Below are 26339 nucleotides of genomic sequence, written 5' to 3'. Positions count from 1 at the left end.
TTGATTCTGGAGGTAATATAAATTACTAGTAGCCATTGATCACTTTATCGTCCCTGAATTTGTCGACTCCCCTTTTCAGCGCAGAGGGGGGCAGACATTGGGCCCCCACTCAGGAGAATAATCAGGAGGGCTCCCTAAACACAGAAGTACTGAACACATACTGAAGTAAGCAAAGCAATAACCTTTATCATCTAAGAGAAGGGGAGGGAAAGACCATTAAGCCCAAATTACCAAACAGCACCACAGTTTATGAGAACAGGCCTTCTGTTCAGGCTTTGCCACGAAGTTGGTGAGTGGGTTTTTGTTTTGTTTTTTAATGCTCCCTTGGTTTTGTGCAAATGCAGCAACCCTATTCCTGATGAGCAGAAAGAAACAGAGGTTGAACCTGCCAGCATGCTATTCTCTATGGAGTTGTTTTCCTTTCCTTTACCTCAAAGGGTGAACCTAGGACAATGATAAAAACTTGAAGCTGCAGCCGAGGGACTCTTGTGAATTGCCTGGCAGACTCAGTTCCTGAGGAACTGATGGCAGAAGTAAAGATGCTGTAGGAACACCAAGAGCAAGTCTCCTAGTTGCTGTGAGGCCAGCAAGCAAACCTGACTCCATAAGCTTTTATGGTGGCCTTGTCCACACTTTGCTTGTCCCTTGCCTGGAAAGCACAAGTCTGAGAAGTTTTCTGGTTGTCCTGAGCTTTCCCTGGAGATACCAGCTCTTTAACACTGAATTGGAACAAACATCCATTCACGGAAAAACGGATTGATGCTTGCTCCTATTCAACAGAAATAGCAGGTTTCCCTGGGGGAAGCAGCGAGGCAAGTGGAAGTCTGAATGAGCCTGGTGATAGAAGAGCCTCACCTCACTTGTTCTGGCCTACAAGTGTGCAGTAATGCTTCCTTGGCTGGTTTGAGACAAACCTGGCCTTAGCAGCTATGGTGACACAGAGCCCAGTACTGTACTCTGCTAGGATTCTCTATGGATGCAGAGCTGGTTGTTGCTTTATCCCTGCAGTGAACATAGTGGAATTTTGAACTGGCCTCATGTTGCATCCAACCACTGGTCCAACTAGCTCAGTATCCTCTCCACTGAATAGAATCATAGAATCATAGAATCATAGAATAGAAGCAGCTCTTCATGGTTTGGGACAGGGGACATTCCCAGCCTTCCCTGGAGATGCCGGGGACTCAACCTGGGACCTCATGCATGCAAGATATGTGCTCTACCGCTGAGTATTTATTTGTTCGTTCATATTTATTTTATTACATTTCTAACCTACCTTTTCTCTAAGGAGCTCAAGGTAACACAGATGGTGCAGCTCCTCCCCGTTTTTCATCTTCAAAACAACCCTGTGAGGTCGGTTAGGCAGAGAGACTGTGACTGGCCCAAGGTCACCAAATCAAATTGACAGCTGAGTGAGGATTTGAATGCCTGCTGTCCCAGTTCTTTAACAACCACACTATGTTTTAATATGTAATATTATTTTATAATTGATATTTCTATGCTGCTGGCTTCATTTTTATTTTTGTGTGTGAACTTGATTTAACATCTGATTGCATTGGTATTTTTAATATATGTTTTATGTACATCTCTTAGAGGTTATGTAAATTAGGTAAAATAAAATAAAAATAAAATAAATCTGAGTGTGTCGAATTGTCAGTAGGGATTGCAATCCGTTGGTCACAGGTCCAAAACTCACAGTGGATTCAGAGCCTGAAAAGAAAACCCTGCTAAGTAAAGATGCAGGTGGAGTCCTCAACTCTATTTTGCAACCAGATTCACATCACATAGTGCAAAAATGAGGGTGGCCCCTAATGAGGGACAAGAGTCCACTCGCAGTATAGAAAATCCCCCAATTGTGCCTAAGTGCAATTGGAAACAATCTTTCAGAGAGGAAAATATATCTCTTTGCCCTCTAAGCAACTAAATTAATTTCCCTTTAACCTTAATAGTTCTTAGCTATGCAAAATAAGGGCCACTTCTGTACTGCAAAAAAGAAATAAGAAAACTTTACATATCCCCACAACTTAGCCAGTGCACAGTCAAGGTGCCCAAAAGATTTCTGAAAAACAATGATGAAATGGTTTGCTCCATGGTTGGAAAACGCCCTGTTGAAGTGCTAAATGCTTGGCTCTTCACATGGGACCACTAAGCCTTGGCTAAACACATTTGTCATCTTTACAGTAATTCCATCTGCAGGGCAGTGCAGGGCAATGGGTATCCTTTGGGCAATTATGTTAAGATGGATATACAGCTTCCAGGCTATTTTGCAGGCACCAGACAGATATCATCACACTCTTTTTCTCCAGTGATCTCGAACTGCCAGAATATCGATTAGGTTAAATGCTTCTGACATTTTGTGTGCCTACTGCATATGTCTGGGCAAGAAATGGAGGGCTCATCAACTCCCAAGACTCCCAGCGCACGCTGAGCGAAAACTGCTTGAATGAAGCCAACATTGCAGCGTCAAGGGGCAGCAAGTAGCAGAGGTTGCAAAGGCAATTTCTGAGTAACTAAGTGTATGTGATTCCTCCAATGGACTCTGGTTGCCCATGTAGAACTCAGAAAGGGGAAGGAGGACAAAACAAGAATTAGTTGGCAATGTCTGCCAATGGCTCTGGCTCCACCTACTGTTGGCCTCCCAGTCGTCCGCCCTACCAGTACTAATGTCCACCAGCTACCACTGTCTATCAGTCTCCTTCACCCCTCATTTGTAAGCAAGTCAGACAGGATTCCTGCCTAGTTGTCTACTCTCCTTCATCTTGTGCATGGTAGTCCTTCAGAATTAACATTGACTTTGACATCCCATGTATTAGGACGACCGGATCAGAGAAGCTAGCTTAAGGCTACCAGACGTCCCCGTTTCCTGGGGACTGTCCCTGGATTTGCAAATCAGTCCCCTGACAAAATCCACTGAAGTTGAAAAGTGTCCCCGGATTCATAGAAAAAAATCTGGTAACCTTTAGCTAGCTGGTCTTTTAAGTTCTAACACTATGACTGGGACATGTGAATAGCTCAGTTGGTTAGAGTGTGTTACTGATGATGCCAGGGTTGCAGGTTTGATCCCTGTGCAGTGCTATTTTTCTAGAAAGAGAGGTGCCAGAACTCACCATGAATGCCTCCCTTGTTCTCTTATAGTGGCAATGGTGCTCACCTGAGAGGTGCCGGAACTGAGTTCCATTGAGTTCTGGGTGGAAAAAAGCCCTGCCGCATAGGACAGCTGTCTATTCCTGCATTGCAGGGGGGTAGGACTAGATGATCCTCAAGGTCCCTTCTAATTCCATGATTCCATGATTCCAAGACATGTGTTGCCTTCTGTCCACAGAACAGATTGGTGCAACACTATCATTCATTCCTGCAGCTACTAGCTATGACTGTTATGTTCTACTTTCCTTGTCAGAGGCAACATGCCTATGAATATCAGTTGCTGATAATTGCAGATAAGAGTGCTGCTGCACTAAGGTCCTGTTTGTGGGCTTCGCACAGGAATCTGGTGGACCACTGTGAGAACAGGATGCTGGGCTATTGGACGGATTCAGCAGGCTCTTATGTTCTTAAGATATAATTGTAAATACCATAGAAGCACAGTCTCACAGTTATTTCTAAATGTGCAGCTATGCATATCAATTAGCACATGCAAATCTGTGGCATCTTTTTTGGTGATCCAGTTGCTTAATTTTATTTTATTTTTGCAATGTGGTATAGACCATCCTCTTCTATACTTAAAACATGCATACAAAGTCTTTTATTTAAATACACACACATACGCTGCCTCCGTTGAGCTAAATCATCATTTATGCATGCTGCACAGCAGTTAGAAAGATTGGGAGTGGAATGTCAGGTGGCTGAAAAGAAAATGGAGCAGAGTGGAGTAAACTTTGGGGAATAGCAAATGCTCATTTTGACCCAAATTGTGGTGGGATGTGGAGAGAGAGATAGCCGCTGCTTCTCACAGGGTCTTTCTCTCAAATACATTATCTGGAGAATTCCAGGCTAGGAAGAAAAGCACCGTGTAGAATTGGATGAATAGAAATTATGTATATTGTTCTACTGCAGGCTGAAAGATGTCTGAAATAGTCAGCCGCAATTACAGATCTTCAGGTACCAGGAATCATCAATATTCCTTTAGGGTATTATGCGTTCTCATATTCAGACATATTCACAAGACAACTGTGGGTCCTGGAGGACAAAATTAAAGGAAGACAAAATGTATCTGGTGGGTACAGAATGAGAAAGTTCGCCTCTGGGACATCCTTAGAAAAATGTTACACTAAAAGGGAATTTGACCTACACCATCAGCTCGTGCTGATATACCAGCCTTGATTTTTGCCTTATGTTTTTTTCCCCATATAATATTTATTGGAATTTTACAAAAACATCAGTTTACAAAATACAAAAAAGAACATATGAAAAGAACAAAATAAAAAAAAGAAAACCTAAAAAAAATACATAAAAAAGAAAAAATACAAATAAAAATACAATATACAAAAAATGAATAGGTAAAAGAGAATTAAAAACAAATCCATTTTTTATAACTTTATGCTCATTAACTTGTTTCCTTGACCTCCTCACACCTCCCCTTTTTGTATTCCCATTTAGATAATCAAATCAGCAAATCCTTACCCTCTTTCATTTATCTTAACTCTATATCTTAACATATTATAACTCTATATTTTCATCCATTATCAATTCATTTTTGCATATTCTTATTAACTTTGTTGCTAATACCCCCTATTCAATCCAATCATCATTTTAACATTCATTAATTTTACAATATTTCTGTAGATAGTCTTTAAATTTCTTCCAATCTTCTTCCACCAACTCTTCTCCCTGGTCTCGGATTCTGCCAGTCATTTCCGCTAGTTCCATATAGTCCATCACCTTCATCTGCCACTCTTCCAGGGTGGGTAAATCTTGTGTCTTCCAATACTTTGCAATCAGTATTCTTGCTGCTGTTGTTGCGTACATAAAGAAAGTTCTGTCCTTCTTTGGCACCAATTGGCTGACTATGCCCAGGAGAAAGGCCTCTGGTTTCTTCAGGAAGGTATATTTAAATACCTTTTTCATTTCATTATAGATCATCTCCCAGAAAGCCTTAATCTTTGGGCACATCCACCAAAGGTGAAAGAATGTACCTTCATTTTCTTTACATTTCCAACATTTGTTATCAGGCAAATGATATATTTTTGCAAGCTTGACTGGTGTCATGTACCACCTATATATCATTTTCATAATATTCTCTCTTAAGGCATTACATGCCGTGAATTTCATACCGGTGGTCCACAACTGTTCCCAGTCAGCAAACATAATGTTATGACCAATATCTTGTGCCCATTTAATCATTGCAGATTTAACCGTTTCATCCTGCGTATTCCATTTTAACAGCAAGCTATACATTCTTGAAAGTATCTTAGTTTTGGGATCTAACAGTTCTGTTTCCAATTTTGATTTTTCCACCTGGAAGCCAATTTTTTTGTCCAAATTATAGGCCTCTCTTATTTGATAATAATGAAGCCAGTCTCGCACTTTATCTTTTAATTTCTCAAATCTCTCAAAATTGATTTTTGCCTTATGAACATCATATATGTGCAGGAGTGAATTAAGCAAAAAGGAAAGGGGTGGGGAACGTTGGAAGTCATTTTTCTGACCCCTTTTAGGAGAACACACAATGTCACCTACTTCGATCTCGGCAAATTGTTGCTTTGCGTCTGCTCCAATTTATCAAATGGTTTCCTCCACCCCCGTCTATCACTTTAAAATAACCCCAGAAGCCACACGATTCCTCAAGGACATAAAATTAGTATACATATCATAGAAAGCAGCTACCTTGACTGCCGCTGCCACCAGTGAATGTATCTGTATTGATACCTAAGAGAGAGAAAGGGAGAGGGAGAGACTCCTAATTAACTGCTCAGTTACCTAAATGTATGTATCCCTGGGAAAGGAGGAATGCTGGCTTTTCCCTGGGGCAATCATAGCCCAGGCTACACAATTTCGGGTCACATTTACTCCCCCCAAAGAATCCCGGGAGCCGTAGTTTGTTAAGGGTGCTGATTTCACAAAGCTACAAATCTCTGCACCCTTAAGGAGCCTCAGTTCTCAAGATTCTTTGAGGGAAGCCATGGCTGTTAATGTGGTATAAGAGCACCATAAACGCATGGTGTAACCCAGGATATTCTCTAAGTATTCTCAGGCTTCATTGGGCTTTTTGGGGGAAGTTTTGCCCCATTGTATTTCCCTTTCCTAAGGATCTGTGTCCTGCACACTTGTTTCCGTCAAACATACTGATGCCTTCCACTTGTGCCTCAGTGGTCCCATTTGGAAAAGAAAGGGGAATGTAGCTTTTTCGGTTATTCTAGACTGTTTTTCATCCGGAAGGATCTCAAGGAAAGGATACAAAATAGGATAAAATAAACAGATGCCCAGTGTTGTGTTGCTTAGGTGATTGAATATATTTTTGAATATATGAATTGAATATTTGAATATATTTTTGTTTAAGAAGGCTTTCCCTGAGGTGTGACACAAACATTTATGGAACAATTGCTTATCTGTATAGGTTAAACCTATGCATTAAAGCCTCCTCTTCGATCACTATGGGACAGATTGAACTCCCCACACCCTGTCTGCTATTCAACAACAAAAGCCCGTGTGCACTTTCTAAATTCATGTTCAACATTCCAACCAGTGAGACCATGAAACAGACTATTCCCAAAGAGTTTTTCTTCGCATCCCACACTGCGCATCTCTCACACACCGTGATGCAGTTAAATAGAGATAGGTGAATTTGTCAATATTGGTTTTCTCAGTTTCTCACTTTTCCACTCTTCAGTTCTCCACATTTCCACATCCATTTGCATTTTAAAAAAAGTACTCATGAAAATTAATCACCATTTTAGTGCAACTTTCTCCTTATACACATATCAGTGTGCAATTTTGCCCTATATATTCAATTTTGCAAAGCCATGTTCCCTAATATAATGCATTTTTATATGTTATTTTCACTATTATATTATTTCTCTGCATATTTTATCCTAGCACGTGCATTTTGGACATATTATTTGGGTGGAGAAATGCATTGCAAAATTAAGAGAAATGCAAATTTTCAAAGATGGCAGTGTTCAGTTTGTGTATTGTTTTGGAATTTGCAAATTAATTGTGAATTGAATGGAATTTCTCCCCTGTCCCTAGAGTTACCGTAATCATAGCTAACATGATAAGCAACAGGCTGATTTCAATGCACTTAATTAAAACTGATCCCACTAAAACCATCCTAGTCTGAGAAACATCCCAGATTACAAATCATTGCATTGTCAAAGCAAGTTCTTTTATCAATGTCTAAGCTCGGTTGGAAGGGAACAATATGATCACTACTTGCAGAAAAACAGACACTGATTCATTTTTTAAATAAAAGAGAATAGCTTAGAGGAGGCCTCAAGCCTGGGTGGAGTTTGTCCAACATTTCTCCGATGAAAATAGGGACGTCCCATTCCATAATGATAATTTTACTATTTATACCCCACACATCTTATTGGGTTTCCCCGGGCACTCTGGGCAGCTTCCAACATATATAAAAACAGAGTAAAACATGAAACATTAAAAAAACTTCGCTATACAGGATTGCCTTCAGATAGCTCGGGGGTCAGATAACCCCATATCCTCCCACATTTCTCCACTGAAAATAGGGACACCCTAAGGAAAAGCGGGACATTCCAGGATCAAATCAGAAACTGGAACAGTTTCTCTAAATCAGGAACATCCCTGGAAAATAGGGACACTTGGAGGGTCTGTAATCCAGTGGTGGTTGGTGTTACTTAGAGGGCAGAAGGCAGGTGCAGCCACAACCAATGAAAGAGCCACCCATGGTCTGGATGTAAGAAAGACAACTGTAGGGAGGTGACGGCTGGCTAAGAGCACACTGTGGTTGGTGGGGCAACCCTAAGAGACTCCAACTCCCATCATACCAAAGCAGTGGGCATGATGGCATGGGCTGATGGGAATTGTAGTCCTGCAACACCTGGAGGGCACCAGGTTGGGGAAAACCAATGTGGGGTCAGGCTCTTATTATTCTGTGGCAACGCAAATACTCTTTGAGTTTAACACATTTCTATACCATCTTTCAATTCAAAATGTCCAAGTTTTGTAACAAAGCAGAAAAGGCAATGCTAAAACAACCATAGCAGAAATAAAAACAGACAAGCTAAGGTTAAGAACCTGGGAATATAAAACAATCGCAGCAGGAATTAAAAGAAACATAACTGAGGCTAGAAAACCTCAGAAAGAAGGCTTTGCCTGGTGCCTAAAAGTCCTTTACTGTACAGCTTTCTTCACATGCTACACTGAACTCAAGTACAAGCGATCTCTGTACATGCAGGTCTATTTCCCCACAAATATGGATATGGATTCATACAGCTGTTATGCACACCATCTTGCAAATGTGGTTTTCGCCTGGAGCAACAGCAGCTTGGTGTGTCATCCTGTCACATCTTACAAGCTAAGAAGCAACAAGACTGGACAATATTTGGACAGGACACTTCAGCAGGGATAATTCACCCCCTTCCCACTTCCTGCTCCTTGTGCCCACAACCCCTGTCCAGAATGCTTCCCAACTGCATGGTATAACTAGGGGTGGAGGAGAAATTAGATTCAATTCACTTTTAAAGGTAGAACTCCTTGGGTGGCTTTAAAAGAGGATCAGACAAATTCATGGAGGAGGAGGAGGCTATCAAGGGCTGCTACTAGCCAGGATGTCTATGATCAGGCAGCAATGTTTCTGAATACTAGTTGCTGGAAACGACAGGAGGGAAGGGTGCTCTTGGCCTGGAAAAATATGCAAACCAAAGCCATCCATCAAAGTTCACAGTTCCCCAAATTTTGCAAGATAGTTCTCAAGCCAAGTACAAAATACAAAAATACTTATACTAGGGTAAATTGTGCATAAAAATGTACATGTTTTTGAAAGCAAAATATGAAAATGTGGCAACTGCTTTGCAAAAGCAGGAAGAACTGCATACTACTAGGCTCATAATGGATGCCACATTCTTGGGTATAATACGGATCAAAAGTGTACATGGCATTTTTCTACCTAACACTAGCGAGACATCTGCCCAATACTCAGATATTTATTCCAGAATAACTGGTAACTTTGATTTTTGTTGGTCCCAGTCTTGACTTTGTTAACAGTCATTCATTATGCTTGTTAGATACTCTGTTAACTTGATCAGCATCCTTTTCTTCTACTACTATTATTATTTAAATTTGTTTCCCACTTTTCCATGTAAATTATGCATGAAGAGGCTGACAGCAGAAGAAAAATGCAAATCACTACATTATTTCAACAACAATCTGATACTAAATAATTTCAAAACACAATCCAACTCCATTTGATTATATGAACATTATAACATTTTAAAGCCATAATAAAACCAACTACCTGTCACTAAAATGTATCAATTAATGGTAAATATAATAAAAATAGCAACATAAAACTCTTGTTCTAAATTATCTTCAGCACATCTACCTGACTTTCTTGTGCATTGACTTGACAGCATCTTTCAAAACAATTATGCTTCCCACAGTTAAAACAGTTTTTCAGATGCATCCCCTGTTTAGGACCCTGCTGCATTCCAAATAATTTGCATGCTTGTTTCTTTTGCCTATTTCCCCTCACAGTTGCTTGTGACAAAGGCAGCTCGATTTCTGAGTCTGGCTTTCTTCTGCATTCTTGCTTCATTCTGCTGAACACCTTCAGCAGAATTCAGATAAGTGGCCTGTGTTTTCACAGCTTCAGATGCCCTGCATATCTGAAGACCTTTGTCCAGGACGGATCTCCCTCATGCAGCAGCCGTTCCCCTGAGGACATTATCTCAGAGTCCACATTTAATTCTTTCCCTTATCAGGGACTCTCTCGAGTCACCCAAACCGCAATTCTTACTCAGCCTCTTTAATTCTATAACATACTGATCCATAGTTTGACCGGCTTTTTGCATGTACATGAAAAACTTCTGTCTTTCAAACATTTCGTTATTTTTAGGCATGCAGGATACTTCAAACTTCTCCGTTATTTCTTTTACTTTCATAGCCTCACCTCCAGCAAGCCTGAAGGCCAGTGCCTCCTGGGTTCACAACATGTAGGGGAAAAAGGTGGTTTGATCATACCACTTTTCTCTTCTGCAACTCTTACTACCAGGTAGAGTTCAAATCTTTGTCTGAACCAGTGGTTTTCAACCAGGGTGCCATGGCACCTTGGGGTGCTTTGAATGATGGTCAAGGGTGCCACAGGCAACACTGGCCTCTGTCCCTCTTCCCTTCCTCCTCTAATGCCCTCTCAAATCTCTGCCTGCCAAAGGCTTGCACAGCTGTTTGTTGCAGCAGCCCTGGCTACAAGCTCCCCAGGCAAATGGTGCCTCTGGGGCTGGCCAGGGGGTGCTTCCCAGGCCCCTGTGGGGCAGTGTGAAGAGGCACTTCTCTTTGGGGCAGGGGTGGCAGCTCAGAGACCAGGGGCGGCTGCCCAGAGGACTCCCAAGGAGAGGGGAGAGGAAATGAGGCTGAAGGAACATTCCACAAGGGAGGGTGTTTGAAAAAGGGTGAGAGGCTGCCAGCTCTGCAGGCAAGTGGTGACATAACTGGACTCCTGAGCCCCAGAGGGGTGCGGAAGGAATAATGTAGTTGGTCAAGGGAGCCGTGGACCCAAAAAAAGGTTGAAAACCTCATCTAAACCTTTTCCGGATACCTGCAATATCCCCTGACAACAGCAGGCTTGATGACGGTTATAAGACATCCACGTTGCTTCCTCCAGGTCTGGTTCCCACAGCTTCTTACCCTTTTCTGTTGCTGTACATTTCAGTGGGCCTTGTTTGAGTAGAACTTAGCTGGATATAAGCCAAAATCTTCAGCCCGGCAATAGCCCCATAACAATACCTCAAATCAGGAGAAAATGGGCCAGAAAGCAGGAATTGGATGACTCACAGTGAGACCCTGCTAGCAATTTTATGCAACAAAACAATCCATGGCCTTTTAAAATGGGGAGGTGTTGGTTTTGTTTGTTACTATGTTATGTATTTTTGTGTTTCTATACTGTAAACTGCCCTCTGATCCTCGGATGGGCAGCTAAGAAATTTAATCAAAGAAATAAATAAAATAAAGCAACCTCCTAGGAAGTGGTCAACAGAGGTGTGGAAAAGGTGGTTCCGTTCTCCATAGTTCTGCCCTGTTGGAAACCTGCTTTAGTTGCCTGGTGCAGCCCTATGGAAGCTGCACAGCCTTTCTCAGGCTGACTACTATGGCCATCCTTTAGCCATTGATTGGGCTACATTGTTGTCCAATTTCTGCAGCCTTTTCGCACTTTAAATATTAACTCGAGTGTTTCGTTTTCAAAAAGCAGCCAGCCAGAAAGGGCCCCAAATCTGGGATTGCGCCATGTGGATAATCTACCTTTGATAGATGTGACAGTTGCTTCAAATGTGCCGTGTGGGTCTACCGTACAGGTTGGCGCAGGCAGTTAATTTCCCAAGCTAGCTGTAGACCTTTAAGCCCATAAATTATACAGCTGTTCGATATGAAAATTGTAAAGTCCCCCAAAGAGTGCTACATAGTAATTATCAGTGGAGGCTGGCCTGGGCTGGATAGCTCAGTTGGTTTGAGCATGTTGCTGATAATGCCAAGGTTGCAGGTTTGATCCCCGTAAGGGACAGCTGCATATTCCTGCATTGCAGGGGGTTGGAATAGATGATATTCAGGGTCCCTTCCAACTCTACGATTATAAGTAATCTTATGACAAGTGTGGCGCTGCCCTCCCTTCTTTCTGCCCATAGCCAGCCTCCACCAGGGGGTGGCATTGTCTGTCAGCTTCCTTCTCCTTAGTCTCAGTTGTCCTTATAGAACTCAGCCAGAAGGAGGATGGGGGCAAAACTAGTGTTAGTTGTCACCATCTGTCATTGCCTCTGGCTCCACCTACAGTTGGCCTTCCTGTCTTCCACCAAACCAGAATCAAAGGGTGTTGGAAGTTTGGATGCAACTCATCTTGCTGAGAAGGGGTTGCATGGGTTAAGACAGATATAGTAAGGGACCTCCAGCTTCCCAGAGTATCCCTGTACCTTTATTGCTATGCTGGCGTCTCTCTATCTCTTTGATGTTTAGACTGGTAAGTCTTAGCTTGGATCCTCTTTACAACTTCCTGCTCTTTCTCTGGACCTCAAGAGAAGGGGTCATCTTCTGGGTCTATTTTCTGAGAACCATAGAAGAACTGGAAGGGACCAGAATGATCATTTAGTCCAACCCCCTGCAATGCAGGAATCTTTCGCCCCACACGGAACTTGAACCCATGACCCTGAGATTAAGAGTCTCATGCTCTACCGACTGAGCTATTCCTTTCCCTGTCATAGGCTCATCACTGATAGGCACCACCTCAAAGACACATGAGAACGGCCTCTGCTGTACATCTAGGTGATACTAGTGGAGACAGTCCTTTGGATAGATTCAACCCAAACAGCTGAAGGCTTTAAAGCAGAGGTGGGGAACCTTTTTGCAGCCAAAGGCTGTGCTCTCTAGTAGGCAACCTTCCAGAGACTAAATGCCAGGGGTGTTTGGCACAACTGATGTAATTCGTATCCCTCTACAGCAGGCTATATAAAAGCTAGAGATAGCTGGGATAACTCAGTTGGTAGAGCTGGGGTGTGGGTGAAATATTCCCACATTGCAGGGGGTTCCAACTCTACAATTCTATGATTCTATGATTGATTCTGCTTGCCATTCAGGCAACCAGGAGGCATTATTGCAGTTCAAGGACATATTCCAGTCAGGCAAAAGCAGTAACAAATTCTTGAGAAGGGTGTGGCACAGGGTCAGTGAGGAGGGTGGCCTGAGGAGGAGGCATGGCTTGTGGAGAGCCCGTTGACCACTGAGAGGCCTGGAAGACCACATTTGACCCTGGGTTTGAGATTTTTTCACCCTACATTTAAAAGTTAAAGCCAGAACTTTTATGGGTTCAGAAATGCACCAGAAGCCAGTGCAGCTGGAACGGTAAATATGAATCTGGCCACCTTGCCTTTGTTAGAACCATGGTGGCTGCATTCTGAAGCAGCTCTGGTTTCCAAACAGTCTTTAAGGGCTGTTCCACACAGAGTGTATTACAGTAGCCAAGCATGACTGTGATCAGGGTACGAATTGGTTTGGCTAGATCAAAGCTCTCCACATAGGGTTGCAGTTGGTGCAACAGCAAAGCTGATAAAATACATTCCTAGCTTGCCATAGTCAACGCCTTCCCCACCTGGTCTGACTGTGCTCCACACCAAGAGGTGCAAAAAGGGATAGGATAGGAATAATCCCCTCAAAACAGTTGGCACGCAGAGCTGTGCAAACGGAGCTGGGGTGGGGAAGCAAACTGCGGGAATCGGCCTCCTTGTCAAATGGCACAAAACAAATCCATCAACTTGCCGATCAAGCATGGAGCTGAAAGCTGCCCTGCTTGAGTTTTGTCGCTGCCTCCTGCACCAGCCCTCCTAATAAAGCCCGTGCACCTGGAATATATAATTTTCTCAGTGATGCACGAGTGAGGAAATAATCCAGCTCATTAGCTTTATGAGCTCTGCAGAGCCAGTGTGGCAAAGGGAGGGAAGGGGCTGAAAAAGCACACGGCGAACCGAGTCAAAAGATACCGAGTCAACAGCACAAACTGATGTAAAGGCAGGCAGCAACACCACGTCAAATAGTCACCTTCTGCGTCGTAATAATACTTCAAGAACAGCAGCTATTGTGTGTATTTTTCTTGTTTTGCAAGGTCCCACTTTCCCGACTCAAAGACTCTTTTCAACAACCACAGGCTCATTTTCTCCAGAGAGAAGGCAGCCGCTCAGCTAATAAATAAAAAAATAAAATAACTCCCAGCCCGCTTGCAAGTATCATTCGCTTGGATTCTTAAAAGTTTCCCTCTGCTGCTCATGTTGAATACGATCAGGCAGGAGGGTGACTGGGGTGTCTTTTGCTTCTTTAGCTGTTCTCTCCCCCCGCGCCCCCCCACCTGCCACAACCCTCTTCTAAACTCAAGAGGCCCTGTCTTTAATCTTGTGACATGCAGCTTGTTCACATATCAAGCAAAGTGTGTAAACAACCTAATACCAAGAAATTTTTTCAAAATCCTCCTCAAGCTTTGCTTTTCAAAATGTGAAGTAAAAGTGTCAACTGCTGTGGGAGACTCAGGTTCCCTCCAAACCAAGCCCCATTTTGTGTGTGTGTGTGTGTGTGTGTGTGTGTGTGTGTGAAAGATGATGGGGGGGGGGATTAGGAATGGGCAAATCTGCCCATTTCAGTTTTTCTCAGTTTCTAATTTTTCGAATCTTAAGATCCGTTATCCACATTTCCGCATCAGTTTTTTCACCAATATTTTGTTGCAGAGATACACTTTATTTTGCAGTCTTCCCTAATATAATTCACTTTTGTTTTATTTTCAGTATACAGTATATGCATTTTAATGCACATTTTTGCAAGTATGTGGTTTTAGTACGCAAAACTTGGCTGGATAATTGCACTGCAAAATTTGAAGATGTGTCAGTTTTGAAGGATGGCTGCATTTTTATTCCTTTATTGTTTTGGAAGTGTGAATTAGTTAATTTCGCCTTTAATGCAAACTGAATCAAATTTCTCCCACATCCCTATTTATTGTGAGGGTAAAATGTGGTGGGTGGGTAAGAGAGAATCATGCCTCAACACCTCCTAAAGTTGTATTCCTTGGAGGAAAGGCAAGATATAATGAATAAAACACTTGGCAGGGCTGCTTAGTACCTTTTACAAACACAAAGGATGCATTTGAGGAGGTTGATGATGATGGAGAAGGTTACCTGTATCCAATGGTTTATTTGCAAGAAGTTTTCTTAAAAATAATTTTCCCCCCGATACTGTGCTGGAGTCTGTATTTAAGCCTCTATTGAAGGAGTGATCAACTTGTAATAATTTAGATGTTCTTGTTGCTATGGCTACATTTACAAAAAGCGAAGTGAACCATTATAATTTAAATTTCCAGTTATCAGGAAGAAAAAGAAATAAAGGCGGAAAGCATTTTTTTTAAAGGGGGGGGGGTTTCCTAGGCATGCAACTGCTTTATTCTTCACTGTCAGTTGTACTCGCAACATGACAATCAGTTGGATTTGATCAAATTGCCTTGTCAGGAGAGATTTAGTGCATTTTATACATTTAAATATATCCGTGATACTTGGGGCTTCTGCATTAAGCTTGACATTCGTTTGCCTGGACTGTTGCTCAGGTCTCACTCAATGAAGAGCGCCTGGCTCATTGGGGCAAATGGGGCACTGCCCCACCACCCTCAGCCAGCTGCCCTGCCTGCCGTCTTACTTAGAGAGGGTGGCTCTGCTCCACCTACAGGGGGTCTCCTGGCCTTCCATAGGGCACCAGCCATCAATGATGTCACTTTAAAGTTTATGCTGCTAAGAAAGAACAAGAGAGAAACCGCATCCAAACCAAAGGCTCCAGCTTAGGCCCAAAATGGGGGGGGGGGCCTCAGCATCGTGTCACACCTGTGAAATCACATGGGCCCAGTGCACCAAGCCTGGTGGTGGAACCACCACTGCGCCCACCACAGCCACGGTTGGCAGCAGCGGCGAGGGAAACAGCAGCGGCAAGAGAGCACTGCAGCAGGGCTGGCCGCTTGCAGACCTGCCTGACTTTTCGTCGCCACAGCTACTTCTGCTGGAAACCTGGTGGCAGTGGGAGGTGGCGGTGAAAGAAAAGAAGTTTGGTTTTGTGTGTGTGTGTGTGTGTGTTGCTCTGCGTATTTGTTATTAGAGATGGTGTATGCTCTGGTTCGCCAGAAGCGGCTTAGTCATGCTGGCCACATGACCCGGAAGCTGTACACCGGCTCCCTTGGCCAATAAAACGAGATGAGCGCCGCAACCCCAGAGTTGGCCACGACTGGACCTCATGGTCAGGGGTCCCTTTACATTTATTAAGCTGAGCAGTTAATGTGCATAACAATAGACCATTATGCACATTCACTACGCTGCATGATCATATATTTAATTTGCATATACTCTAAGCACCTCCAGTTGCCAGGATTCTTGTTTAAAGTGGAATGATATTGCTTTCAATGTAGAGTGTGAATGGGGTGTAATCCACTGTTTCCTCCAATACCTGTGATTGGGCCTTCATTGTAATTCTCAGCGAGGCCTCCTGTCAATTCTGTGGCTGCTTCAAAGTGGAAGAAGCCCGCCCATGCCATCCTCAGCGCTCCACGAGACTACAGAATGCCTTGGGTCCAGCCCTTGATTTAAATATGTCCCAATTATCTTCCCACAAGGGAAGAAAGGAGGAGGGCTGAAATACACAAGCTCAGGAGGACCACAGGAAGCGGTGCCAAAGAATTTGCATAGGTTAGGGCCATAGGAATAGGTCAGCGTCAGAGCACACGACTTGCATACCATCAGTCCCTGCTTCCTAGAAAGACGGCTACAGAATCCGTTGGAAAGTGGCATCCCTGGGCACGCCAACACTCCCTGCAAGCACCAGCCAGCATTTTCATCCTCTTGCTACAGAGAAGCTTTCTTGCAACAGCTCAGACGTTTCCCCCCAAAAGCCTATGTGAAAAACAAGGACCATTGATCTGCGCTTTGTGAAGACGTTAGCCAGGGAGCATTCACTTGCTCATAAGGGGACAGCAGCCATGTATTCATTTCAACAAACAGCCAACCTCATCCCTAAAGCTTTGAGGTTGGTAGTGTTAAAAGATGATTAAAAATAAGTTTCCTGCTTTCGGATTGTGTAGGCACTATATACATTTAAAGCACATTTCCTACCCAAGAATCCTGGGAACTGCAGCCTACCCCCCACAGAACAACAATTCCCAGCACCCTTAACAAACGATGGTTCCTAGGATTCTTTTTTTTGGGGGGGGGTTGGGGTTGAGAACGTGCTTTAAATGTATGGGGCAGCCTCAGTTTAACCCAAACCCCCAGTTCCACGGCTCACTATATGGCCTTCAAAAGATAATCTGTTTCCGGCTTTGTGAAGTCTCTGTGGAAAAGAAGCCCTGTAATTGGGAATGAGGAACCGCCGAGAATTCCCTGGGCTCGGCTATAGATAGTGCAGGTGAGAACTTGTATTATCTTCCGCATTGTATAAATAATTCTCTATGTGCAACACCATCTCTCCTATTGCCTGTATAGCACTTGCCTTGATCTAGCATCAGCAAGCTTAAATAAATGCACCACGGTCTGTAGGTGAGGAAGCCTTTCTGGTGGTAAAAAAGGCTGTTTACTCCACTTGCAGCTATCCCCCGCCCCCCACAATACAATAAACATTGATGTACATGATTTTATACACACACCCCTACCTATGGGTGTGAAGCGAGGAGTCTAACCTGCAATAATGATTGTGACTACTGTATGGGAAAGAGGGTGGGTTATGCAGTATTCTTGGATATACTGCAAGTACTGCACACTTGGCAGCAGATTTATTTTTTTCTTATTTATCATTTAGAGTCATGCTCTCTTGAGCATGTGGAGATCTAACAGAGGTCTGCAGCATGCAGAGGAAAAGAAGAGGCAATGTGTCAATGGACAGGGTGGAGGGAGTTATTCCTTTCTGGTAGCAAAATAACTGGACCAGTGCTGAAATGCTTGTGGTTGGTCCATCTACTTCAGGGGTCAGCAACCTTTTTCAGCCATGGGCCGGTCCACTGTCCCTCAGACCATGTGGTGAGCCGGACTATATTTTGAAAAATAATAATGAATGAATTCCTATGCCCCACAAATAATCCAGAGATGCATTTTAGATAAAAGTACATATTCTTCTCATGTAAAAACATGCTGATTCCCGGACTGTCCACGGGCCGGATTGAGAAGGCAGTTGGGTCGCATCCGGCCCCTGGGCCTTAGGTTGCCTAAGCCTGATCTAGTTCAATAGTGTCTACACTGACTGGCAGCAGCTCTCCAGGGTTTCATGACCTACCAGGGGAGGCTGGGCATTAAACCTGGAGCCTTTTGCCTGCAACACACGTACAGTGGTACCTCAGGTTACATACACTTCAGGTTAAGTACTTTGCTTCAGGATAAGAACAGAAATCTGGCTCTGGCGGTGCAGCGGCAGCAGGAGCCCCATTAGCTAAAGTGGTGCTTCAGGTTAAGAACAGTTTCAGGTTAAGAACGGACCTCCGGAACAAATTAAGTACTTAACCCGAGGTACCACTGTACTCTGTCACTGAGCCACTTCAGGTATTTAAAGGGAGCTCAGCTCCCTTTAACTTTTACCCCAGCCCCCTTCAACCAGTGGTTTCAGAATGCTGCAAAAGAGCGAACGAAAGGCCCAGTGTGAGAGCCAGTGTGGTGTAGTGGTTAAGAGCGGTAGTCTCGTAATCTGGGGAACCGGGTTCGCGTCTCCGCTCCTCCACATGCAGTTGCTGGGTGACCTTGGGCCAGTCACACTTCTTTGAAGTCTCTCAGCCCCACTCACCTCACAGAGTGTTTGTTGTGGGGGAGGAAGGGAAAGAAGATTGTTAGCCGCTTTGAGACTCCTTAAAGGGAGTGAAAGGCGGGATATCAAGTCCAAACTCCTCTTCTTCTTCCCAGCATCTTAGTTCCCCCACAGGACTGGCCCAAGACATTTTGGTACCTGAGGCAGGCCCCGCAATGGTGCCCCTTCCCCATCAGGGAAGAAGGGGTGAGAGAAGAACTAGAGGAGGGGAGATCTGCACTAGGATATGCTGCCCCTGTGGATCATGCCACCTGAAGCAGTCACCTCACCTTGTCTTATAAGTGGGCCGGCCCATATCTCCCAGGTGTCATGTGCCACCAAGCCTGTTCAGCACCGCAGGCAGTGACATCAGCTGGAGGCAACAGGCAGGTGGACAAGAGGGCCAGGGTCTAGGCCAAAGGGCTGTGCCTTTAAGGGGGCTCCATTCTCCAACAAGAAGGCAGAGCCTGGGAGGGATAATCAGGTTTGAGGATTATACAAGTGCTACACTGGACTCAAGCAAGCCAATTTACTGTGCTCTCTGTCACACCCCATAGATTTGGAAAAGGGTACTCACTGTGTGAAGAAGCTTTGTAGTGCATCTGCACTAATCCCAAAAAGCAGGAGGAGTCAAGACCACTTCAATAGTTGTATTTATTAGTGAAGAATGGATTAACCACTCAGAAGACGAGCTAGGACTCACCACACAGCTAAGCTGAAGGTTCCAACTACCTCCCACTTAATTATGGAGGTGCAGAAGCACACCTGAAGCAGGTGGAGTTTCTATTACAAACCAGTTGTGTCTCTTAAAGAGACAGGTCACATACACTACACTCCCCAACAGGGTTTCTGGTTCCCCCCCACCCCACCCCATGGCTATTGAACATGCTCAGCTCTCATTGTACTGTTGTTTTCAAAAAGCGCTTCCCCTTGCAAACCATGGGGTTCCTCTGAGCATGCTGATTCCTCCCTCTTGTTCCTCAGTGGCCCCCTTTCCACCCCCAGTGTGGGCACTCACCACCTGCATCTGCTATTGGAGGAAGTGATGATAATGGGTCAGTTACCACTCATGAGAATAAGCTGTATTTTCCTGGGACCTGTGCAGGGTTCTGAAGAACATGGCAATGGTGAAATACTTCACTGTCTTTTCTGCACTTGCTGAAGACCTTCCTTCTGGATCCAGCTTTCAAAGCGCAGACCTTTATAGTAGTCTGTCTTTTTTTTCTTACATTTTACATACAGAATTATTTTTAATTGATTGCATATATGGAATTGTTTTCCATTGTATTTACATGTGGAATTGTTTTTATTGATGTTTCTGCTGTGAGATATTTTATGGAAAGCAATTCATAAATGGCGTCAATAATAATAATTGCACACAAGACCCTGTCTGTCAGTAACTCTTACTACCTTCCCTGGATCATGGCCAGACCTGATTCCTTCAGACTCATGGTGGTCTCGGCTGGACCAATTCTTCTGCACAATGCTTTTCTACTCACTGCAAATGATTTTGGAGTGAACCGATGATTACTACACAATTTGTTAATGGTGGCATAATCCCTCAAAGATGTATCTACCGTACTTCTTTTTCACTGTACCGATATTTTGTGCTGCTGTAACCTCTACATTCAGCCCTAGTTTAAATCTTGGTTTGAGATGTAAACATTTCAGCAAATGTTGTTTTCAACATGCACGTTAAAAATAGATGAAATCTGTCTTTATAGGTTCTATTTGTCGACTAAGACTGCAGTCCTAAAGTTGGGGAGGAGGGGGATGTGCCAAAGGCAGATCATCTGCCTCATCCAGCCCCCTGTTGGGCTCCCATCAGTGGGGCAGCAGTGAGAGTAGATCAGCTTTTTTTCTCCTAGGGATATAGGACACAACCTTATACAGAGTCAGGCCATTGGCCCATCTAACTTAGTATTGTCTATGCGGACTGAAAGCAGCATTCCAGGCTTTCAAACGGTGATGTTTCCTTCCTAGAGATGCCAGGGATTGAACCTGGGACATTCTGCATGCAAGCAGATACTCTACCACTGAACTCCACTGAACTCCAACCCTTCCCCAACCTTCCTCTGTCCTTGTATTTGCTATTTCCTTCTCCCTTTGGGAACAATGGGAAGGAAATCCACTACGCCACATCCAGGGCTGCTGTAGTTTCCGCCCTGCCTTGGAGGTGTTTTGGAGGACAGTGAAGGCTATTTGCCCTGATCTGTCCAGCTATGCCAAGCATCACCCCCCCCACCGCCGCCCATTTGCTTCCACCAACATCTCAGCTTCAGCAGCAGGGCAAAAGGAACAGAAGATACCAGGGCAGCATGGAAATGGAATGCAACATGGGATCTCCCACAAGGGTTGCCAGGTCAGGAGCATCCCAGACCCTCAGATTTCAGGGTCCAAACCTTTGACCTAGGGGCAAGCATTATCCTGTCTCCAGTTGGGAAACCACCCTAGGGACTGTAGGGTTGCAGGGTTGTTTGTCCTTCAGAATAATGATATCCCCCTTTCTGTTTTTTAAGACTTTTACCCACACGCACATAGAGAGAAACAAACAGGAACAATGAAAGCAGCAACAGAGTAATAAATATAATCCCTTTTAATTTACTGATTTTTGCCTCAGTATCAGCAACTACGTTGTGTTGATGACTTTAATTTCACCTTCACTAATAAATTCTCATTTAATTTTTTTTTAACTTATACAAGTAACTCTTTCCCTGCTTTCTCCAAACAGAAACTGACTGCAACCTAACCCTCCTTACTTGAGAGTGAGCTTCACTGAATTCAATAGGACTTACTTTTGAGTAGACATGGTTACGACTGTGCTGTTCAATGTGTCATATATAGCATCTCTCATACTCTAACCAGCTATTGATCTGCAGACCTTCTGCATTTTCCCATTTACTTGTTACCTCACTTTGCACTTCTGTGATTAATTAACCCACCAATTCTCATTTCTCAGTTGGCATTGCATCCTTAACGTATCTTAGAAGAAATCTTAATGGTCGTAACAGTATAAAGTGAATGGTAATTGTTCTTAGAAACTCAACAATTTCCTACCAATCTATATAGGTTTCTATACATCCCTGTCATATAATAAAGTCAATTTATTTAGTTAAGTAGGGTTGCCATATGTCCCGGACGTTACTGGGATTTCAAAGGCAGAATCGACATCCAGGGGGAATTTCCAAAAGGCAGCGCTTTGTCCTGGATCTTAGGCAAGTCAATTGAAAAACAATTGGGGGTGGGATTTCCTGGCAACCCTAAGTACCCACCCTAGCTAAGATACGGCAGGTAGGAAATAGTTTTGACAGAGGTGGCGAATGTCCAGCCTGGGGGCCAAATTTGGCCTGGCATGGGTGCCAATTCGGCCTGTGAGGCTATTCCCCCCCAAAAAAAACCTTATCCACCTACCCCACACCATATGTGATGTCATGTGTGGGGCAAGTAGATGCACATCTGAATTGGTTGCACAGCAATCCCTGTAGGAAACAGGCTGGGACTCCTCACCTATCAGCTGATGAGTGGTGACTTTGACCCCACAGGATTGGCTGTGTGACCGAGTTCCCCATGAAGAGCTTGATCATCAAGCTGATCCCTTCAGAGCGCAGCTTTGAACTCGCCACCCATCAGTAGATAGGCAGTGACTTCCAGCCTGCTTGATCAACAGCACTTCAAGGAATCACAGAGGGTTATTTTAAAGCCCTGCATGGTGCTTCACATTTCCCAAAAATTTCTTTGACACCAGTTGATTGACAGGTGGGTAACCCCACCTACATGTCAAATCTGGCCTCTGAGAGGTAGGGGAGATAAGGAGTTGGCCCACTGGCCAGGTCAGGTTTCCCATCCCTCCTCTAAGAGACAGAGCTGTCTCAGTGGTGGCCCCTTGTTGATGGAATGTTTACCTCAGAGGCCTGCCTAGCAACTGCATTAATGTCCTTTCAGCACCAGCAGAAAATGTTTTGTTCTCCTAGACATTTTAAAAATATGCTTTTTAAATTACCAGTTTCTGCTGTCTTTTTATGTGTCTTCCACTCCCTGGCATTTTAAAATTATATGTTACTGCTGGGTATGTTTTTTAACTCCTTTTTATAAATGCTTTTGTGTTGCTCATTGTTCTGTTAATTTTATTTTGTTGCAATATTATATAATGCAGCATCTAATAAATTTTGTAAGTGAATAATTAAACGTGACTTACTAGGTTTATAGATGGCCCTGTTCTCACATTTCAAAATACGGTACATATCTGCCTACACATTTTACTCAAGCTCACAACAACCCTGTGAGTTAGTCATATATTAAGCGGTATACAAATTAATAATCAATTATTCTCTTTTGACAGCTGGGGAACTGAGGTGGAGAGTGAATTGCCGAAGGCTGTGCCAATGAAACTGTGTCTGAACTAGGATTTGAAAAACAAAGTCTCCTCCAGGCAGCATGTTATCTACTGAAAATAATTCAAGGTGAAAAAAATATTCTGTGCGAAACAGAAAAGATAAGAAAGAAACTTGCATCAGATTAAGATTGCAGCTATTTGCCCTATTTTTATTTTTAATTTAGTGCTGCAGTTGAGTTTTCAAAGCTCTAATTACCTGGATATACTTTACTGCCTTTTACAAATTCTAATTTTTGCACAACCCAATGGAGCAGCTTCTTCGGGAGGAGGAGGAAGATGACCTATTTACATTTTCCCCCTTCATTGAAATGCAGTCTGAGGGTTTGTTTACCTCATTGCATAGCTTGCTTTAACTTCAGTTCTGTTTACACAATCCAAATACAGTGGTACCTTGGGTTACATACGCTTCAGGTTACATACGCTTCAGGTTACAGACTCCGTTAACCCAGAAATAGTACCTCGGGTTAAGAACTTTGCTTCAGGATGAGAACAGAAATCGTGCAGCGGCAGCGCAGTGGCAGCAGGAGGCCACATTAGCTAAAGTGGTGCTTCAGGTTAAGAACAGTTTCAAGTTAAGAACGGACCTCCGGAACGAATTAAGTACTTAACCCGAGGTAAAGGTAAAGGGACCCCTGACCATTAGGTCCAGTCGTGACCGACTCTGGGGTTGCGGCGCTCATCTCGCTTTATTGGCCAAGGGAGCCGGCGTACAGCTTCCGGGTCATGTGGCCAGCATGACTAAGCCGCTTCTGGCGAACCAGAGCAGCGCACGGAAACGCCGTTTAACTTCCCGCCGGAGCGGTACCTATTTATCTACTTGCACTTTGACGCGCTTTCGAACTGCTAGGTTGGCAGGAGCAGGGACCGAGCAACGGGAGCTCACCCCGTCGCGGGGATTTGAACCGCCGACCTTCTGATCAGCAGGTCCTAGGCTCTGTGGTTTAATCCACAGCCGCGTTGTGGCAACCCGAGGTACCACTGTATAAATTCAGGGGTTCCAAAGAATCTAAAGAGAGGTGGTGGCAGTGGTGGGGACTGTCTTGACAGCAGCAATGTGTTCAGTGGTGCCATTGGGGTAGGACTTTGGGGACAGAAGACCAGGTCCCCACTTAGAAGCAATAGCAGAAGCCACCCCCCCCCAATGGTGGATTGCAATATTTTGAAGTGGACCCGGAGTAAAACCACTAAGTCCAAAGTCTAAAGTAACCTAACTGTAACACTGGATGTGTTTCTGACATGACTCGTTTCTTGTGAGTACAGTAATTAGGTGCAAAAAGGAAGGAAAAAACACATGTTTAACTCCTAGTGATCAGTTTCTAAGAATTGAGATATGGGTTGGGGGTGGTCTTAAGACTGCCTGAAAGTTTAACCTGCAAACTCTACCTTCTACTTAACCCCAGGGGTCTAGGAATTAGGTTGGTCCAATGGATTTATTAGATGGTCCGCTGGGGTGGGGCAGGACATTATTAGTATTATTACATTGTCCTAGGGCAGGCTACAAGTAAAACAACATTAAAATCAAAACACACTATTACACGAGAGAGAGAGAGAGAGAGAGAGAGAGAGAGAGAGAGAGAGAGAGAGTTTTAAACAACATTACAGAAATAAGGTGGATCCTTAAAATATACATCTTGAAAGCTAGGATGAACAGCTGCATCTTCATATTCCATTAAAGCTACAACGAAGGTGCACGTCACACCTCTGTGTGTGTATTGCGGTGGGGGGGGGAGTTCCACAACTTAGGGGCTGCCACAAAGAATGCCCTTTCCTGCCTCCCCTGACCGCCCCCAAATTTCATTAGTTTATTACTCCTTCAGATATTAGGAGTATATATTATTTCTGTATGCTTGCCAGTGACCCTTTGCATTTGGGTTGTGACATTGTTAACTGTGAGTGGTTTACAGAATTGTAGAGATGGAAGGGACCACGAGGGTCATCTAGTACACCCCTGCAATGCAGGAATCTTTTTGCTCAGCGTGGGGCTCAAACCGTTGACCCTGAGATTAAGCGTCTCATGCTCGACCGGCTGAGCTACCTTGTTGAGTGTCTTCATGTATGAGTGGCTGATAGATGTAATGTTTGAGGTAGTGAACGGTTGTAGTGGGGATGTGGAATGGATGGTGAGTGAGATTGGATGAATGATGGTGCGCTATTTGAAATTGTATATTAAATTTCTCTGTAGTGCTCTCCAATTTATTATTATTGTCAGAGCTGCCCGAGGTCCCAGCTCACAAAGGACCAACGCTGCTTCGTTGTTAAGTACAAAAGTCTTTATTGAAGTTCAGTTTCACTTCCAGAGCCGCAGCGTGCAGCTCTACGTCTCAACTTTCAGACCGCTGATGCTCCGTCTGAGTCTCCTCCCCCCAGGCACCAGTTTAAGACTCTAGCCTTACTCCACCTCTTCCTCTGTTCTTTCCGCCTCTGGTTTCGCCTGTCCGTTGGGGTCTCGCCCTTTCTAGACTCTTCTGACGCTGAATCCCCTGAGCCTTCCCCCTCCCTCCGGCGGGCTTTAGGAGCTGGTTCCCCATCCGGGTCTCCTGCTGTCCCCCGCGCCTGTACATTTGAACTTGGCGCGCGCGCCCAGCCAGCAGCTTTCCTCCTGACCGTTTCCCTGCTGCTGTCACTGCTTCCCCCTTCGGGGAGGCTAGCTGCAACTGACCTCCCCTCCGTTGGAGGCGTGGTCAGCCCTGACTCACTTTCTCTCCCCGCTGGAGGAGACGCTGGCCCTGACACATGTGACTCTTCCCCCCCACTACGCTTTGGTGGGGAAACTGGTCCTGATCCCCCGCTGCTGCTTCGGGGTTCCCCGCTGGCTCCTTGTTTCTGGTGCGTCCCCCCGGGACCCCCCTTGCCCTGACCATCGGCGCCCCCTTCTGGGAATCTTCTGATTCGCTGGAGAAGCTCATGGAATCTCTCGGGCCACTGTCATACTCCCCTACGCTGCCCTCGGATTCTTCCCCTTCGCTCTCCATTTCCTCTCTCCCCTGTGCTCCTGCTCCTGAGCCCCTGACAATTATGTTTATGGATATTTCTATGTATTTTGTTAGGTGAACTATTTGATATGGTTTTGTTGTGCTTATTATGTAAACCGCTTAGAGATCCTTTTGAATAGTAAAGTGGTCAATAAATGGAAATAGTGATGATAATAATAAACAAACAGGCAAGCATGTATTTCTAGGTACCTTCCAATGGGGCAAAATCATGCACTTCCTACCCCTGGGGCTCTGTGCCCTCACTAGAGCACCCCCCCTTCAGCCACAAAGACAAAAAGGGCAACAAAAGGGGGGTGTCCCTCTCAGTGCAACCCCAAAGAGTGCTCTGCAGTGGTTGGATTTAAAAACAATTACAGGAAATGTCATCAGCAACCCACTATTTTACCCTGCTCTTCCTGCATCAGGAGAATTGTCAGGCGACAAACAGTTTTAAGCTGATGATTGTGACGTTTGCTCCCAGTTGGACTTACCAAGTTTTCAACAGATTTTTAAATTGGATATTGTTA

General features: G+C 44.3%; 1 long non-coding RNA gene across 3 annotated transcripts in view; it reads left to right on the top strand.

The window, feature by feature from the left end:
* Positions 1-20905: 20905 nt before the first annotated feature.
* The window catches only part of LOC310767987, a 58563-nt gene continuing 53129 nt past the window's right edge, over positions 20906-26339 (top strand). Inside the window, exons 1-2 of one of the 3 annotated variants that reach the window (XR_014551142.1) lie at positions 20906-22513; positions 22787-23294. This is a non-coding gene — a long non-coding RNA (uncharacterized lncRNA). The remainder of the gene's footprint in view (positions 22514-22786; positions 23295-26339) is intronic. The other 2 variants (XR_014551143.1, XR_014551144.1) reach the window with 2 other exon arrangements.

Source organism: Podarcis filfolensis (assembly GCF_964270895.1).
Source record: "Podarcis filfolensis genome assembly, chromosome: 8".
Classification (NCBI taxonomy): domain Eukaryota; kingdom Metazoa; phylum Chordata; class Lepidosauria; order Squamata; family Lacertidae; genus Podarcis; species Podarcis filfolensis.
Note: the sequence above shows the minus strand (reverse complement) of the source record. Positions and strands in the feature narration are given on the sequence as shown.